This window comes from Gymnodraco acuticeps, unplaced genomic scaffold (assembly GCF_902827175.1).
Source record: "Gymnodraco acuticeps unplaced genomic scaffold, fGymAcu1.1, whole genome shotgun sequence".
Taxonomy (NCBI): domain Eukaryota; kingdom Metazoa; phylum Chordata; class Actinopteri; order Perciformes; family Bathydraconidae; genus Gymnodraco; species Gymnodraco acuticeps.
Window position 1 is genome coordinate 1649537 of NW_022992251.1, and position 18303 is coordinate 1667839.

The window sequence follows — 18303 nt, forward strand, 5'->3', positions numbered from 1 at the left end:
GATCACAAAGTACAAAGTGATCACACCTGAGAGTATCGTTTAATAAGCAGGGCATGTTTTTCTTTGCTTATGTGAATGATTAAATATGAAGTACTCAACTAAATCATATCAATAAATACGGAAAAAGATAACCACAATAAGTATGGGGAATTGGTAAAGAGACGATTACCTAAATGGAAAGATATTTTAAAGGGGGCCCTATAATGCTGATGTTCACGTTGACATTGGTATTTAGTGTCCCTACTTTAAAGAGTCCTCTCCTGCTGATGTTCACGTTGACATTAGTATTTAGTGTCCCTACTTTAAAGAGTTCTCTCCTGCTGATGTCCAGGTGTATATCAGTATGTAGTGTCTCTACTTTAAAGAGTCCTCTCCTGCTGATGTTCACGTTGACATTAGTATTTAGTGTCCCTACTTTAAAGAGTCCTCTCCTGCTGATGTCCAGGTGTATATCAGTATGTAGTGTCTCTACTTTAAAGAGTCCTCTCCTGCTGATGTTCAGGTGTATATCAGTATGTAGTGTCTCTACTTTAAAGAGTCCTCTCCTGCTGATGTTCACGTTGACATTAGTATTTAGTGTCCCTACTTTAAAGAGTCCTCTCCTGCTGATGTCCAGGTGTATATCAGTATGTAGTGTCTCTACTTTAAAGAGTCCTCTCCTGCTGATGTTCAGGTGTATATCAGTATGTAGTGTCTCTACTTTAAAGAGTCTTCTCCTGCTGATGTTCATGTTGACATTAGTATTTAGTGTCCCTACTTTAAAGAGTCCTCTCCTGCTGATGTTCAGGTGTATATCAGTATGTAGTGTCTCTACTTTAAAGAGTCCTCTCCTGCTGATGCTCAGGTGTATATCAGTATGTAGTGTCTCTACTTTAAAGAGTCCTCTCCTGCTGATGTTCAGGTGTATATCAGTGTGTAGTGTCTGTACTTTAAAGAGTCCTCTCCTGCTGATGTTCAGGTGTATATCAGTATGTAGTGTCTGTACTTTAAAGAGTCCTCTCCTGCTGATGTTCAGGTGTATATCAGTATGTAGTGTCTCTACTTTAAAGAGTCCTCTCCTGCTGATGTTCAGGTGTATATCAGTATGTAGTGTCTCTACTTTAAAGAGTCCTCTCCTGCTGATGTTCAGGTGTATATCAGTATGTAGTGTCTCTACTTTAAAGAGTCCTCTCCTGCTGATGATCAGGTGTATATCAGTATGTAGTGTCTCTACTTTAAAGAGTCCTCTCCTGCTGATGTTCAGGTGTATATCAGTATGTAGTGTCTCTACTTTAAAGAGTCCTCTCCTGCTGATGATCAGGTGTATATCAGTATGTAGTGTCTCTACTTTAAAGAGTCCTCTCCTGCTGATGATCAGGTGTATATCAGTATGTAGTGTCTCTACTTTAAAGAGTCCTCTCCTGCTGATGTTCAGGTGTATATCAGTATGTAGTGTCTCTACTTTAAAGAGTCCTCTCCTGCTGATGTTCAGGTGTATATCAGTATGTATTGTCTCTACTTTAAAGAGTCCTCTTCTGCTGATGATCAGGTGTATATCAGTATGTAGTGTCTCTACATGTCTCCATGTTTTAATGTTCAAAAGGCTCTTTATTGTTCTCATACTGCCTGTGCTGCAGCACCTCTTTTCAAATCAAATCAAATCAAGTTTTATTTATAAAGCACATTTATAAATGATTTTTGGTCGAGCCAAAGTGCTGTACATATAATAAAATTAGCCTACAGTAGAGATGCTTTACAGCAAATACAACAACACAGATTGTTCAGAATATCAGTATGAGAAAAACGACACCCTCTGTCCTTAGACCCTCTGTCCTTAGACCCGGAACAAGAGAATACACAGACAGACAGAGAGGGAAAAGGTCATTGGATAAAAGTTATTCTTGATAACCCTCTAGAAAGATCTCATGAACTTCCCCACTCAATCTATGAAGACCCGAGCAGTTATATTAGAAGTCCAAGGTAAAGGCACAGGCCCTCAGTCTGAAACGTGAATCTTACCTATGGATGTCACTACGTTCGGGAAGTAAACAAAGGAGTCCAATCGAGGCTTTCAGGCAGGGGGGGAGGAGTCTGTGGGAGAAAATGTCCCTCTGGAGGGAACTAAAGGGATTTTAGTCTTTGCAGACCATTCACATGCACAAAAACCTACAGTATGTAACACACTATTTGAAATAGAAAACCCCAAAAAGCAGAATAGGGCCTCATTAATGTAATGTTATGGAATGGAAATAATAACCATGAGTATCAGAAATCAAGTTTATCTTTGACGAAAGATGGGAATCAACAAGTCTCGATCAGACCAAGGACACTGCTAAGGTGTCCTTGAGCAAGTCACCAAACCCACAAATCCCTGTCGCCTCACAACCTGTTTGCTCTCTCCATAACAAAACATGTATTTGTGTATATATATATATATATATATGTGTGTTCAGGCCTAATGTGTATACTGTAGGTCCTGTTCGTGTATTGTCCTGAAAAGACTCAGTGGATGACTGAATTCCCCGTTGGAGATAAATAAAGGATCTTCTTAGTCCTAACTCTATATTTTATGTTTTTGTGTATGCCCTGTAAAGATACAAGTTCTTAAAATGCAAATAGATAACACTATGCACAATGCACAACACAATAGTTTATAGTGTGAGATTTCATCGATCCGACCAGCGTCTGCTGCTCCTCCACACGAGGCGTTGTGTTCTCTTTTTCCTCACGTCCTCCTGATGCGCTGCCTTTGAAGATTGACGGATGCTCACTCTCTGCTTCACACTCCACTCCACCCGTGTGTGTGTGTCTGTGTGTGTGTGTGTGTGTGTGTGTGTGTGTGTGTGTGTGTGTGTGTGTGTGTGTGTGTGTGTGTGTGTGTGTGTGTGTGTGGTGTGTGTGTGTGTGTGTGTGTGTGTGTGTGTGTGTGTGTGTGTGTGTGTGTGTGTGTGTGTGTGTGTGAGAATGTGTCCATGTTTTTGTACGCAGGTGTTTTCTCTGCATCAGTAAGCATTTATTTTCAAAGAGAAAAGTGTGTCTTTCAGGCAGCGGCACATTTTAGCATCTGTATGTTCGCCTAAACATTTGTAATATTATTTATTTCTCTCTTTCAGATGTTGCCAGCATTGCCCAACAACAGTAATTATGATATTTGTTCAATAGATTTGCCCCCCCCTCAGATGTAATTTAAAAGGTTAGCATCAGACTCAGATAATGTTCATTCAGAATATGAATAGGCTTCAAGTTGTGCTGGCTTTTACAAAAATGACAGCTTGACCTAGAATTATATATAATTATATATCAATCATATATCAGGCATTATAAATCCTACATTCAAAACGCAGATATGAAAAAAGCCCATCTGGCTTTCATCCGGTAGTGACCTTTGAAAATGTCTTTTATTCTCCGACTTTCATTCATTTTTGACAGCTGGGCCTATTCCTATAGAGACAAAATGCCATGGAAAAAGTAATAAAACACAGAGCGGTGCTACAGGACAGATGAAGAGAGGCAGTGACATTTCAGATTTCTTGTTCCCTTTCTGCAGCCGCCCCCCTCTGAAGAACCAGAGTGATTTCCAGCCGATTCAATATTTGAAAAGAAGCCGAGCACACCGGTCCTGTCAGTACGGATGACAGCTGCCATGGGGCATGGTGACACTCCACGGCCCATTATTTCAGCCTGAGACGATTCCCTGCTGGGGAAGTGTGAAAAAAGGATAAAAAAATAATAAAATGTCCAGAACTTCCTTTCTTTCAAACCCAACAGGGTCTCAGGGGCCAAGTGGAGGGTTGACATGTGTGCTAACATGCAACTAAAAGGGGGCTGGGCTACATTTCTGCAGAAATACATTTGCAGTATTTCTGTTGGTGCTTATGTAGATCTTTGACTTAGGTAGCGTAGTAATACCACAGTTTAGAAATACTATTTTAGCAGTAGAAGTCCTGCATTAAACATTTTACTTAAGTTAAGTTACAAAAGTATTAGCATCAAAATATACCTAAAGTACCAAAACTATACTCTTGAATCAGAATGGCCATTTTTGAATTGGTAAAAGATAATGTACACGATGTTGTCTGCACATTATCCCACTTTTTACCTGGCTAATTAAAACGGTTTGACTTTAAAATATTTGTATTGGTTAAAAAATAATCCGATTGTTTACATACTGCTGTCCCCTTAAGCGTTTACTTCCTGTCTGTCTTCTTCTGTTGATTTCGCTGACGTCCAGCGTTCTGTCTTTTAACCTCTTTCCTTCTCTTGTTCTCTTTGTCTTTTCTTTACTGGGGACAGTTTCGCCATCATGAATCCAAAGTGTTGTGCTCTCCACAAAAAGAAAAAGAAATATTCAAAAATAATTCCACAGTCTTTTTTTCATGGAGGAAACTAATGTTTGTTGTCCACAGTTGTTGACGTTAAATTGACCAGACTTCTTTCTGCTGATTGATATCACTGAGTCCCTTGATCCTCCTTAGCAACGGTCATGTTCTCCTTAGCAACAGTCTGTTAGCGAGAAATAACAGACCTCTGGAATGTTCATATTGACCAATCAGAATCGAGTATTATACTAAGCTGTGTAATATTATATATTATATCACTGGGTTCTAATGAATGATTCATGAATGTTAACACCATTTCAATGTTGCAGCTGGTAAAGGTAACTTCAATAATTGTTTATACTGCCAGGTATGGTAATCCATAATAGTACATCATAATTCGTAATTTAATCCAATTGTTTCATTAATGATATAACCTAACCCTGCAAAGTAACTATAACTAATGCTGTCGATTAATGTAGTGGAGTAAAAAGTACAAAACTTGCTTTCAAACAAACATCCCTTGTGCATTAGTTTGGTTGTATCTTTCTCAAGAGGAACACTTGTGTCTTTGTTGTGTTTATATCCCATCAAATAGCTTTGTTCCACTTCAACAGCACACGTTAATTAAACCACCACGGATGAATTTATTTCATTATTGGATTCTGTCTGCCAGTGAGGGTCCCAAATGCACCCGAGTCCCTTCGCACTTCATGCGTCGTGTTGCAGCTGAATGCGTCGTGTTGGGACTCTACAGGAGAAAACAATGTGACGGTTAATACGCATAGCCTGAATGTGTTGCCCTCTTCCCCCGAAGGACTGCCTTCCCTTCAGCAGGGGCGGCAGAAGATGGATTTACTTATTATCGTGCCTGTGCATGCCAATGAGCGAGACACGGGGAATCAATAACTCTGGGAAGACAAATGTCATGCCAGGTTACAACCGAGGAAAAAGCTTCAGTAGAGCAGACGGGGCCAAGTAACCACATTCCTTCTGCTGCATGCATTATTAGTCAGTTACTAAGAACATTAGCACGATAATTAACTGCAAATAGCCTCCCTTTGTCTTCTATGTTTTGCATAATAACCTAATTTCCACCTGCCGGATCTCCCTACGGTTGGCCCTGTTGAATGGGTTTCTGAACACAATGAGGTTTTAATTGTGAGACTCAATGCAATGATCAGAGGCTTTGTATGGAAGCAAACAAGAGACAGAAGTATTTGAATTTTATTAGACACCGAATTTATAGCATTGAAAATAATTACTTTGAAAATCATGAATCTGAATTTTTTTTGCTCCGAATTTATCTATGTGAAATAAAAATGTAAAAATTCAAGTTAAAAAAATTCGAATGTTCAAATTCAGATCCCAAAAATTCAAGTGAAAAAAATTCGACGTCAAATATTTCGGTGTTTAAAATTCGATGTAAAAAAATTCGGTGTGTAAAATTCGACGTCAAAAATTGCGATGCAGCCTCATCCGGGCTACTCAGACAGGATAAGCAATCGAGCCCTAATGCAATCAAACCGACTTCTGGCCTATCAGAGCCAAGCGGCAAACCCCGGGACAGTGCGGTGAAGCCCAATGCTGCAAACTGTAGGCGATGGATGCAGATGGGAGCAATTCCCGTAGACCCTATGTTAAAATGTCCAACTTAACATCAGAAAATGAACATGTTTCTAGCCTGGATCTACAAAAACATATTCTGTATATAGTTAGATTCCCCCTTCATGACAACGGGGCTGCTGCTCCTAGCTCCTCTCTGCTAGCTCCGTTAGCTCCGTGATGCTACAGCGGCTCAGCTCATGAGGAGAACACTACTTGAACTCGGCAGTGTTTGTTGTGTTGGTTCCTGGTGGACTATTCGTCCTGCAAATATAGGATTTATCTGCGGTTGAAACAGACCGTCCATGAATGCAGTTTCTTCGGTAAGTCAACCCTGCGTACTTTATGTTATGTTACTGGTGTTTTTATTAAGCTAACGTTAATGAATGTTTAGAGTTGGGGTAGCATTTGAGCAATCGTAGCTCCATCTGTGCTAACGATGCTATGCGTAGCATCCAAGAGTGTAAAACATTAAGTGGGATGCTACTGTATACCAAAAGGCTTCTGTGCGAGGTTGCTAAAATAAGGTCATCTTTGTACGTTAGATAGTTAGTTTGCTATTTAGGTTACTGTATGCATTGTTAAGGTTCATTTAAATTCGCTATGCTCTACTAGCATAAAATAGACTAGCTAACGTCAACGTATTGTTGAAGAGAGGCTTAGTGTATATTAAATCAACCTCACAATAAAATGTGTGTATCTTTAAAATATGAACGTCACATTTCAAGATAATAACGCTCCCTTAGATATTGTAATATGGTTTGTTGAACTGGAGTTATTTATTGCAGCTAACCGCCTATCCGACGAACGACCCAAACATTGTTGGTTTTAATATTATTAGCAATGCCTCTTTTAATTGTATTATCCTCACACTTGAGAAACAGCCTCATCGTGGCTGTAGAACAGAACATGTAACTTAATGCCTGCATTTAAGGACGATGAATAGCGTAGTCAATGCTTTAGTGACAAGGAAATGATTTGTTTAAATATTATATATGACGTTATCTGTGACTTCAGTCAGAATGAAGCTTATCCATTGCATTGCATTTGTTCAATAGGTTTGTGTCTTACCCTTACGTGTGTGATGCATATGAATATGGCATGAAAACAAATTAATTTGACTGACTCAGGAAAACCTCATCCAAAGTAACAGTAAAATAAAAAGGACCTACACAATAATACTCAATCAAACTGATACAGTATAAGGACTGTGATATCCAGCCATTTCTTAAGTATAACAATAAGATTATGACCTGTTTTTAAAAGAAGATAAAAAGTTGTTTGCATGGAAAGAAGTCTGTAAGCCACGCATGTAACTTTACATCTGTTTGTTCAAAGTGTCCTCAAGGTGATCCAGACAGGCTGGACCAGAGGAGGAGAGACAGACCTGGACCAGAGGAGGAGAGACAGACCTGGACCAGAGGAGGAGAGACAGACCTGGACCAGAGGAGGAGAGACATATCTGGACCAGAGGAGGAGAGACAGACCTGGACCAGAGGAGGAGAGACAGACCTGGACCAGAGGAGGAGAGACAGACCTGGACCAGAGGAGGAGAGACAGATCTGGACCAGAGGAGGAGAGACAGACCTGGACCAGAGGAGGAGAGACAGACCTGGACCAGAGGAGGAGAGACAGACCTGGACCAGAGGAGGAGAGACAGATCTGGACCAGAGGAGGAGAGACAGACCTGGACCAGAGGAGGAGAGACAGACCTGGACCAGAGGAGGAGAGACAGACCTGGACCAGAGGAGGAGAGACAGATCTGGACCAGAGGAGGAGAGACAGACCTGGACCAGAGGAGGAGAGACAGACCTGGACCAGAGGAGGAGAGACAGACCTGAACCAGAGGAGGAGAGACAGATCTGGAGTCCTAACAGCAGAGAACTTCAGCACGGATTCCAAGGTACACCTTTTTCATGCTTTACAAAGAATGCATAAAGTAATGACTCTAATACACTGATAGACATTCCATTAAACATGACTGAATACTAGATCCCCTACACATCAGTGATGTTGAGTGGACTTTATTAGCAAAAGGTTACATTTACATTTTACTAAGCAACATCACATAGTGAGAGCTGCGACCCTTTGTCTTTCAGTGAGACAACCGGACAGAGCAAGCTTCCACAGTTGCACTAAGTGTTGATAACAGTTAAATATTATTTTAATAATACATTTATTTCAATGTTGATGAATTTAGAACGGTTTATTCATAACCTGATTATCTTTGTAGTACACTGTTGGATTTAAAAAACACATTCAAATAAAAAAATCATTATATTTATGAACAAACAAACACACCTCTTTCTTAAATAACACACTTGCTCTGCAATAATATGTTTTTTGATATTTCTGTTAGGAAAGGACACGCCTGAGAGACAGGACTGCTTCACCATGTTCTCTTTCTCTGAGGGTCCAGAAGAACATCCAAGAGGGAAAGGAGAAGCTGATGTGATGAGATTTAAGAGCAGTACAGGACATTCACTAAGAGACACTTATATTGTAACACAAAGACCTGCACACTGACTAGTTTTGTAGTCTAACAGGAACTTCATTTGTGTTGTTTTGTGTTTTACGTTGCACTTCAGAGACAGTGTGATTATTGTCAGGCCTATAAAGTTTGGCAAAAAAAAAGTCAGCTGATCAAATGCATTTGCACTTTGAGCTTCACAATACTTGTGCCTTGTGCCGCCGAGTTTGGAACGTCATAAATAAATGGTGCCAATCTTCAGTCAGATGTGAATGTGTAATCTAACAGTTTCAGTAAGAATAACGGACAAAAGGAGTGCAAATACAATTTATTGAAATGTGAACTAAAAGTTATCAAGCATGAACCATCACCATTTATTTTTTTAAATAAAAACGAAATAATATACATAAGTTACACTCAATGTTAATCTGTTAATTGACAGGCTAGGCCTGTGCAGGTGGTAACAGCTATGCCCAGCATGGGCTAAGTTCTGTAGGTGCAGCTGGTGTAAGTCCTCCTCCATCAGGTCTGCAGGGTCTTTCCCTGCGAGGAGGACTCCTCGCAGGGAAAGACCCTCAGCCCTCTCCGGCCAAACCAACAGACAGGACGTTCATAAAGCTGAGGTCTCCCCCAAAGTCTCTAATCATCCATCCTGTGAATATGAGAGGGGAACAAATAGTGTAATAGATGCTTTGGACAATAAGAAATATAAAGTTAACTGTTGAGTTGCTCAGTTTTTTAGATTGACAGGGTTTAATAATACAAACAAAAGGAGAGAAATAAAGATTGGTCTTTCAATACATTGTGTTGATTTTGTCTTTTGAATTGTTTGTGTGAAGTCAAGTAGCTAGAACTGTTACTTATAGTTTGAATGATACAGTCTGGTTATAATGTTTGGAGGAGGCATCACAGGTAAGAGCACCATGTGTTGTGTTACATCCACAACACATTGATGTGTGTGTATTTATTTATCTACTATTTCTTGAATCATTGCTGTCAGTCCAAAACAAGAGATTTTGTTTTGGTAACATTTAAAAAAAAAACATTATCTCTTTTCCACTACACTATCTTGAATACTTTAGTTTTTACGTCACTACATTTATCTAACAGCTTTAACATTGTAAAGGTGTCACTTCGGACTCTGGGTAATTATGACAGCATGTCCTACTCAGAGCCCTAGAGTCTCTAGGGCTCTGGTCCTACTAGTTTGAGACTTTGAACAAACCAGACCTTCATCTATTAATGTAGAAAATAGTCGGCACATTACACCATTATGAAAGTAATCATTAGTTAGCTCATTGTTCAAATGAGCTCCAACTACAACGGTTAAGTCAACTCGTGCATCGGTAATAACAATAAATCAAATGATATAATATAATAGAATAACTTGTGTCTACTTTAAATACTCTAACAACACTTGTTGCTAATTATACTAGCATACTTTTACTAAAGTAACATTAACATGTTTAAATGCAGGGCTTTTGTAAGAGAGTATTTCGTATAGTGTAGCATGGTCTACTTGACTTATCTAACCGAAGTGATCGTTACGTTACTTTGCAAACCGTCCCCCCCCCCCCCCCCCCCACACACACACACACAAAAGGACACGGTAACGTTGTGATTCACTTCAATTAATGATAACTACGGAGCTTGCTAGCAGCAAGGCACAAGGCTACTTCACTCATTTAGCTAATGTAAGATACAAATGCTGTCGAGCCCTCACTGCTTGTAAGATAAAGAGCACAAACTGACTACTTACCCGAGCGGCGAGCCCCGCTGTTCTCCGTCATTTTTCTCCCGGGTTGTTGTGATCACATGACTGACAAAGCCGTGCTCTGATAGGCCAAGTCAGTTTGATTTGATCTGAATTTGAACATTCGAATTTTTTTCACTTGAATTTTTACATTTTTATTTCACATAGGTAAATTCGGAGCAAAAACATTCAGATACATGATTTTCAAAGTAATTATTTTCAATGCTATAAATTCGGTGTCTAATACAATTCAAATACTTCTGTCTCTTGTTTGCTTCCATACTTTTGTGACTCTTCACCTTGGAGGATTTGACAGCGTCGTGCGAGGAATAAAGGTTATGAAGGTTGTCAGTTTAATTATTGAGACTGGTACAGAATATTAGCGCAATAAAGGTCTCATTGTATTCTTCCAAAGTTGAGCAGCTTTCTTCTTTTTACGTATTCTTAGCTACGGTGGCGGACAGCTGCAACCACGTTACAACGACCCAGAACATTCCCATTCGGAGAAACGTGCTGCAGCTTCTGAAACGATGCAGATATAAAAACACAAATGTGCCAAAACACATGCAAAGGAAGATCTTCACCAACGGGAAAAATCGTGCACAGTGTAAACAAGGGGACACTAAAAAGTGACGCACACAGCTGAGAGCGGAGCGCTTGTTGACGTTTGAGGATTATAAATTGGACAACTGTCTCTGTTGACGGAAAGTGACCTAAAATTTGAGTTTTAGTCGCTTATTCTTTCACACACAGTGACGTCACGAGCTAATTCAATCTGAATTAACGACCGAAGAAATCGCTGCATGTCTTCGGATTACATCTCTGGATTTGAGGGGTGTGCTCTAGGTCGTTACCAGCGTAAACTAGAGCTGTGTGGGTTGTCCGATTGCCCTTACAGACTGCCTGCAGATGTATGGAAAACGACAGTGGCCTTCGTCGATTTTGGCTGCTTCTACGTCTAATTTTTGGAAACACCAGGTGAATACCCCACTTGTCACAATAATATTATCATGCCATTGCATATATGTGGTATTTTAGAGTTGACTAGATATTGATTAAGGCAATAGACTATGATATTCAGTACAGGAAGCTTAGCAACACCTAGACGGTGTACGGCTAAACCCTCGGCCTGCTTGCACCTCACGTAAAATGGCAGATACCGGAAGTACGGTGTCGCCCTCGGCCCAATACCCGTATGTGTGTGTGAAAGAATTTTAACAATGTGAGCGGATGATAGCTTCCGATATTCCAAGGTAAGCTAGCAACAAATTCCCCGGTCCCTGTTCAGTCCACTTTTTAGTGACTCCGTTGTGTTTTTAGCTTCTTTTCATTTGCAGCGTTATGCTTTTGCATCGCTTTACTTTGCCTAGCCTAATCAATATGATCTCAATCTAAATTATCTAAATCATGGCAAAATATGAATTGTGTTGTTGTTGCAGCCCTTCTAGTTTGATTAACACAATCAATGCTGATGCAAAACTTGCGCAAGTTACATGGTACATCTTTGCTTGGCATACAGTGTGAATGCACCATCATAACTTGTATCAAAGCAATAATGACAGCCTCCTTAGACAGCCTCAAAGTAGTCAAAAACCTTTTGGAAGTGATTCCCTTTTCTAACTTTACGTCTATACACTACTTTTCTTACTGCTCTGTCATTGTTGTTTTTATTGTGTGTTCAACAGCTAAGCATTGGCAGACATTTCAGACCTCAAATCTCCTCGCAGCCATTGAGACCTTCCAAAACGCCTTTAAAAGTAGCACGCCTGTCATTTCTCCCTCCGGCTGAAAAGACTCTGATATGTTGCATGAATGTCCGTGAAGCCCTGCAGTGTATTTCCCAAACACCTGACAAAAGAGAGGAGTTGTAGATGTCAGACTCACATGAATACAAGCAGAGATAGACTAGTAATTGAAAAGAGAGAGCTGCTCAAAACCATCCACTTGTGTCAGCACTTGGTGGGTGTTTTTTTCTTCTTTCGTTTAAATACACAACGGCCCCGGGAGCTTTTCAGCTGAGGAGAGGCAGCGGCATTCACCCGGTAAGTGGATAGCCTCTATTTACATTGGTAGAAACGTGCCCTGCTGCGTATCTCTCTCACCCAGACTGCTGTGGGAATAACATCGTCCTGTATCAGTTCACATGTTTGCCTCCTGGTACACCGCCTCACAGGCACAATCCCATTTCCAGCTCAGTGCTTCATCACCTTGATGACCTGAAATGTATCGCGCTCCAATGCAAGCTGCAACGCCATGAACAAAACCCAATTCTCCATCTGTGTATGGGGATTGTGCCCCTCCTCTCCAGGAAACTGAATACAGTCCTGCAGTGTTGGTGCTGTTTTGGTGTCAAGAAGATTGAGTATTTCAATGAGTCCCTTTTGGCTTTCTTACGCGGTCATTGAGAATAATGGATATGCCAATAGGACTGATTCTCAGACCGGAGCTACAGGGGCAGATCCATCAAGTTTTACCACCGCCTCCTTCACTTCTCAGAAACACACACACTTACAGACACACTCTTTCCTCCCACCCACTACCACTTGTGACTTGAGGGCTGACTGACTGGCGGAGAAATCTACAATTAGCGAGGATTTGTGAGAAGCTCCTCGGCAGCAAATGAATGGACCTATGTTGACTGTCTTCGGCCGTTAGGTACACTCAAGGGCGAGAGGACATAAACAAAACCAAACAGAGCAATCAGTCGTCTCATTTAGATGTTTTTATTCAGTGTATAATGGTCTTTGCATCAGCTGGTTACATGCTCTGTGTATATTTAAATGAACGAGACGTAGGAAAAAGCTATAGTATGATTGATAAGTGTTTGTGTTTTCCTTCAATTCCAAAAAATCTGATTTCAGTGTCCTCCTCAAGCAATATGGTATGTGAGCGTAAAGAAGCCCTATTATGCTTTTGGGGTTTCCCTTTCCTGCAGTATATTATATATTTGTTTGTGTGCATGTAAATGGTCTGCAAAGGCTACAATCCAAACGTTACCTGCAGACGTTTCTCTCCCCCCCCCCTCTCTTTGTTTACTTCCAGAACATAATCCCAACGTAATACTCACGCTTCTATTGGCTAGCAATCCCACACATTGTACGTGATAGGCTAAAGGGCGGGACATCTCTAAGCGGTAGACCAATCACAACAGAGCCAGCCAGCCAACCAATCAGAGCAGACTGGGTTCTGGTTTCAGACAGACGGTGAAAAGAGGTGCTGCAGCACAGGCAGTATGAGAAAAATAAAGAGCTTTTTGAACATTAAAGCATGGAGACATGTAGAGACACTACATACTGATATACACCTGAACATCAGCAGGAGAGAACTCTTTAAAGTAGAGACACTACATACTGATATACACCTGAACATCAGCAGGAGAGGACTCTTTAAAGTAGAGACACTACATACTGATATACACCTGAACATCAGCAGGAGAGGACTCTTTAAAGTAGAGACACTACATACTGATATACACCTGAACATCAGCAGGAGAGGACTCTTTAAAGTAGAGACACTACATACTGATATACACCTGAACATCAGCAGGAGAGGACTCTTTAAAGTAGAGACACTACATACTGATATACACCTGAACATCAGCAGGAGAGGACTCTTTAAAGTAGAGACACTACATACTGATATACACCTGAACATCAGCAAGAGAGGACTCTTTAAAAGTAGAGACACTACATACTGATATACACCTGAACATCAGCAAGAGAGGACTCTTAAAGTAGAGACACTACATACTGATATACACCTGAACATCAGCAGGAGAGGACTCTTTAAAGTAGAGACACTACATACTGATATACACCTGAACATCAGCAGGAGAGGACTCTTTAAAGTAGAGACACTACATACTGATATACACCTGAACATCAGCTGGAGAGGACTCTTTAAAGTAGAGACACTACATACTGATATACACCTGAACATCAGCAGGAGAGGACTCTTTAAAGTAGAGACACTACATACTGATATACACCTGAACATCAGCAGGAGAGAACTCTTTAAAGTAGAGTCACTACATACTGATATACACCTGAACATCAGCAGGAGAGGACTCTTTAAAGTAGAGGCACTACATACTGATATACACCTGAACATCAGCAGGAGAGGACTCTTTAAAGTAGAGACATTACATACTGATATACACCTGAACATCAGCAGGAGAGGACTCTTTAAAGTAGAGATACTACATATTGATATACACCTGAACATCAGCAGGAGAGGACTCTTTAAAGTAGAAACACTACATACTGATACACCTGAACATCAGCAGGAGAGAACTCTTTAAAGTAGAGTCACTACATACTGATATACACCTGAACATCAGCAGGAGAGGACTCTTTAAAGTAGAGATACTACATACTGATATACACCTGAACATCAGCAGGAGAGGACTCTTTAAAGTAGAGACACTACATACTGATATACACCTGAACATCAGCAGGAGAGGACTCTTTAAAGTAGAGACACTACATACTGATATACACCTGAACATCAGCAGGAGAGGACTCTTTAAAGTGGAGACACTAATTACTGATATACACCTAAACATTAGCAGGAGAGGACTCTTTAAAGTAGAGACACTAAATACAGATATGCACCTGAATTAAATAGGGCCCCTTTAATGGATATGAAGTTACTTTGAAAAGCACTGAAAAATCTCATGTTGTGCTGTTTAGGTATGAAGACTTGTTGCTAGGCCTAATCTCGTCTGAGACGATCCAATAGAGTGCTGCATTAATAATACACCTAACCTATATAGCACACTGCAGGAATGGAAAATCCTAATAAGTATAATAGGGTCTCTTTATCAACTCAAATACAGTTTGCATTGCCCCTTCAGTGGTTACGGTTTGGTTAAACTTGCTGCTATTTTATTTTGTGTGTCCTGTTTTACATTTCCTAAAGTACTTACTGTTTCTGTATGCAACAACTGTGCATAACCCTGCAGACAGTTAGTGATACTACAACTCCAGAGCAGAACAACATTTCAGAAAGTAGGACAAGTCTGATGTCACAATCACAGTTAATATATGTCATCTGTGCTCTTCCTCCTCCTCCTCCTTCTTCTTCCTCACCCTCATCATCCTCTCCTTCTGTCTCCCTCATCAGTGTCGTCAGAAATAGATTCATTCAGCGATTCATCTCTTATTTAGTGTCAGTTAAAGCATTTTAAATGGTTTCCATGAGAACACTAGATGTTGGCATCGTGAGGATTTGGCCAGAAATGCTGAATTGTCATGTGCAAAAATGTGATTCAGAAGCAAAAATAAATATGAATAGTTAACATTAGTTTAGTTAAAGATTCATTATTGTGCTTTTTGGGGTTTTCCTCTGTCCTCTAGTGTGAATTTGTATGCATGTAAATGGTCTGCAGAGGCAAAAATCCCCGTGTTCCCTCCAGAGGGAGTCTGAAACGCCTCCATTGGACTCCTTTGTTTACTTCCGGAACTTAGTGACATCACTATGTAACACACATGCTTCTATCGGCTAGCGCTCCAACAAATTGTCTGTGATAGGCTAAGGGGTGGGACATCCCCAAGCGGTTGACCAATCACAACAGATCCGGCCAGCTAACCAATCAGAGCAGACTGGGCTCTGGTTTCAGACAGAGGGTGAAAAGAGGTGCTGCAGCACAGGCAGTATGAGAACAATAAAGAGCTTTTTGAACATTGAAGCACGGAGACATGTCCCAGTGGAGACACTACATACTGATATGAAGCAAATAATTAGCATAATATCTCCACTTTAATTCACAGCCATGTCCACCATCACTAAGCAGGTTGAATGTATGACTCAGAAAATGTTCCTGTTCAAAGAGAGGTGACATCTCTTTGTGGTGGTAATGTGTGCTATTACGATGGAAAGGCTCAACTTTGTTGCGGCGAGAAAAGCACCTTGCATTCACTTAGAACTGCCTTTGTTGTTTCTCAGGCAGGATGAAGCGATTGAATTACATCCCTTAGTGTCGCTGTCTGTCACTCTTCCAGCAAGGTGGCGTCTCCCTCATTGGTGAACATTTCCCCAAACAGCTTTCTCAACGACAAAATCATATAGACGTCTGTGTTCTGCTCTTATGTGATATATTCTGAATGACGGCGGTGCCGTCCTTCTCATCGCTGCCCAATTTAGTCCTCCATCTGCAAAAAGCAAACGAAACCACTGCTGTGTTCTCGGAGCCAAAGTCCGCTCCAATGTGGACGGAGCTCAAAGAGGGATTAGCTAATCATGATTGCCCAAAACAATCGGAGCCCGGCTGCAGACTGAAGTGGAGCTGCTGGTTATCATCATCATAACCTTGAGAGACCTTCACTGGCGGAGAGGAGAGAGGGCCGGATAGTCAAAGCTGGGCAGATAGCGCCCCCTGCTGGGAGGAAACGAGGGGAAGCATCAAAGCACACGAGGGACGCTGTATAATGCATGTTTAAATACCAACCATGAAGGTTTATCAATATTATACCAAGGATTCAATGAAAATATTAAAGTACAAACAATTCAATTGAATATAACTCACCTCAAGAGAAAGAAATGACACAAACACATTCATTAATGTTAAACATGTATGTCTTAATGTGTGATTGTGTATATATAGGATATACATATTTTTACACATATTTGTATTTTTGTATTCAGGATTGAGGGAAACGAGGGAAAAGTCAGTGTTATATTTAATAAATAGTTATATAACAGCGGCATTATAAATATGATTGTTATTGATATTCATATAATTACATTTATTTTGTATAGTTGTACAGTATATATATAGTTTCACTCTCAGAGGTGGATTGTGGGTAAATAGTTGTGTAGTACACACAGACAGCTCCTGGTGCTAGGATGGGTTAAAAGCAGAGAACACATGTCACTGTGTGTGCTCTGCATGTGAGACCATTAAAGAGGGAATTGATTGATTTCAAAATACTCTCAAGGTCGTCCTCAGACGAGCCCTCCATCGTCGCTTCCAGTCATCCCGGTTCTCCATACATCTGGCCAGTTCATTGGTACTTTGTGCTCCTGCGTCGTTCTTGAGTACGTCCACGTATGTTTGTGTGGAACGTCCTCGTGACCGATGCCCGTGTGTTGGTTCCCACAGCACCAATTTAAAATACTGCTGCTGGTTTATAAAGCTTTGAAAGGTTTTAGACCCAAAATACATTTCTGACCTCCTGCTAAATGATGAACCATCCAGATCTCTCAGGTCTTCAGGGACTGGTCAGCTTTCTGTCCCCAGAGTCAGAACTAAACATGGAGAAGCAGCGTTCAGTTATTATGCTCCAAATATCTGGAACAAACTCCCAGAAACCTGCAGGTCCGCTGCAACTCTTACTACTTTTAAATCCAGGCTGAAGACTTTTCTTTTTGCCGCTGCTTTTAATTGAACTATTCATATCTTAGACTGCACTGTAACTTTTATTATCTTTGCTTTTTAATGCCATTTTCTTAATGTCTTTCATTTTTGTAAAGCACTTTGAATTGCCTTGTCCCCCCGTAGGTGGTCATTATTGGGGTTAAAGACCCTACGTGTGCCGTTTTGGTTTCAAGACCCTGGTTCGCGGAGGACACCAAAAAAGTCCTAGAAAAGACAACTTAAACTTAACTAATGTGCATTAAAAGAAAAGAGGAATAGTTTCGGCGAAAACTAAAAAGGTACCATCGGGTACAGGAATCCTTTTTGGTTTCAAGACCCTGGTTCACGGAGGATACCAAAGAAGTCCTAGAAAGACAAGGTAAACTTAACTATGTGCATTCAAAAAGAAAGAAAGAGGAATAGTTTCGGCGAAAACTAAAAGGTACCAAGGGGTCAGATTATAATTGTCCAAAGGGGGGTTCGTTCAGATGTGTGTATCTCACACTGCACTTTAACTTTAATTCATGTATTTTTGCTTTTAAATATCATTTCATAATATGTTTCTTAAATGCTTTTAATGTCTTTCATTTTTGTAAAGCACTTTGAATTGCCTTGTGTTGAAATGTGCTATATAAATAAACGTGCCTATACAAGGGGCCCCAGAGTCATAGCTGTGCAGATAGCGCCCCCTGGTGAGCAAATCAAACTTTATTCATATAGCACTTTTCATACACAAAGGTCACTCAAAGTGCTTCACAAACCAAACACATGGACGATTTACAAAAATTCAAACAATACTATTTCCCCCTTCCCAGGTAGAGGC